The following is a 2,328-nucleotide window of genomic DNA, read 5'->3' as shown; positions in this document are numbered from 1 at the left end:
TCTTTTTCATAAAATACACCCAAACTTTTCTGCTATAGTCATCAATAAAACTGACAAAATAATGACAACCTCCAAGAGATACAGCTTTAGTAGTCCACACATCAGAGTGGATTAATTCCAATGGCTTCTTACTCTCTTGAACATGTCTAGGAAATGGTTTCCTTGCCTGTTTTCCAAACTGGCAGGCTTCACATACCTTATGCATTTCTGCAACCTTGAATTTGGGCAATCCTGCAACAATATTTTGGGCTTGCATTGATTTAAGTCGCTGTACATTAACATGACTAATGCGTTTATGCCAGATATCAATATCTGCAACTACACCGGTCGCATGTGCAAACATTGCTGCACTCAATTCGGACATGTCTGCATCCAATGTAAACATTTTGCCCTTCTTCTTTCCTTTTGCTATCAAGCGACCTTTATTTTTCATATCCTCAACAAAGCATCCATGAGGATTAAATCTCACCTGCAAGCCCTACTCAACCATTTGACCAACAGAAACCAGATTCTTGGTGATATTCGGGACATGAAATACATCGCACATGTATTTCTTTTTCCCATCCTGCATAGACAAAGGAATTTTTCCAATCTGCACAATAGGATGTGCAGTATCATCACCAGTCTCCACAAATCCCGGTTTTTTCATTTTTCTTGCATCCTCCATCCATTCTGCATGACCTGTCATGTGGTTTGATGCACCTGAGTCAACATACCATACATCAATGCTTTCTTCTACACTTGCCACAGAATTGTTCATGTGCTGCACCATAAACAGATGCTCATTTTTGTCATCACCCTGTCTACTAGAAGATGCATAATTCCCTTGTTGCAATTTCCCATTCATGATGTCATTCTGCTTTTTATAGCAGTCTTTAGCCATATGACCCATTTTACCACAGTAGTAGCATTCAACATTACTGTTTGCATTTTGGCCTCTTTGCCATCCACCACGACCTCTTTGGCTCCCCCTACCTCTAGAGTTACCATGTCCTCCTCCATAGGACTGGTTTTCTTGAGTTTGCTGCATATTCTAATTTCTACCACGGCCTCCATATCGGCCTCCTCTACCTCTGCCTCTACCTCTTCCAGCATTTGAGTAGAAGACAGCTTCTTTTGAAGTTCCTCCTGAAGAAGATGCACCACCATTTCTCTGCTCCTCAGAAATTAGAAGAGCAATCAACTCCTCAAAATCAGGATATCTTTCACGAACTGAAATGGATGTCTGAAACTGTGCATAATCCTTTCCTAGACCATTCAAGGTCACAGAAACTAAATCATCATCTTCCACTGGTGACCCAATGGAAGCAAGTGCATCTGCAATCTTCTTCACCTTCATGTGGTAGTCATTGATGCTCATATTTTCTCTTTGCACATTGTGCAACTCTTGCTTGAGTTGCATTTTCTTGGCTTGCATATTTGTGCTATACATTTTTGACAAAGTATCCCATGCCTCCTTTGGCGTACTTGCATCCTGAATATGCACAATCATAGAGTCTGAAATGCTGATAGACAGCCAATACATAACTTTCCTGGCTCTCTCATGCCATGCTTTAAATGCCTGTATTTGTTGTTGATTGGGAACATCAGGAAGAACTGGTTCTTCGTCATTTCTTGCAACAAATTCCTGATATCCTTTTCCCATAAGGAAATTCGTCATTCTAAAATTCCATGCTTGGAAGTTGTTCTTGTGAAGCTTTTCAGTGACAATCTGTGAAAGAGAATCAGATGCCATTACAGAAGACTGCAAAAAATTCTGTCACTGCAAAAACCACAGCTTCACCCGCACAAGGGAAAATTTGCAAAACTGGCGAAAGTGGTATTTGACCACACAGTGACTTCCTAGTGACGATTTTGCATCAACATGCAACAGGGATGATTCTATAACTCCCAATGTCTCTGCGCACAAGCATACGATGCAATTTTTACAGTAACTTTTCACCGACCTGTAGAACAGTGGCTGCACAGCATAAAACTGGGCCTTTTCCTGAGTGCATGCAGAAAACTTCCGCCTCCAAAACAGGCCCCGAAATGGCCTCAAATAAAAAAAACAAGGTCTCCAAGGGCTAGAGCCCTTGCCTACAGCATATACTGCCCTCTTGCTTCACCGCGAAGGGCGTCTCAACCTGAGACAATGCACTCCTGCACTTTCTGGCTGTGCTACCTGCAGAGATCTGCTCCCAAAACAGAAAATGAAAGCAACACTGCTCCTCTTACTAGAACACCGTGAGCTTGGCTTGCTTTCTTGAGCTCCTTACCACGAACAAGGCTCTGATACCATGTCAAGATTGTGGGAGAGAAGGAATGTCTCACTTGTAGCTTTCTTGC

This window comes from Lygodium microphyllum, chromosome 24 (genome assembly GCF_053477565.2).
Source record: "Lygodium microphyllum isolate KBCC chromosome 24, Lygodium_microphyllum_v1.1.10, whole genome shotgun sequence".
In the NCBI taxonomy this organism is placed as follows: Eukaryota; Viridiplantae; Streptophyta; class Polypodiopsida; order Schizaeales; family Lygodiaceae; genus Lygodium; species Lygodium microphyllum.
The sequence above is the reverse complement of the archived record's forward strand: the minus strand, read 5'-3'. Positions refer to the sequence as shown.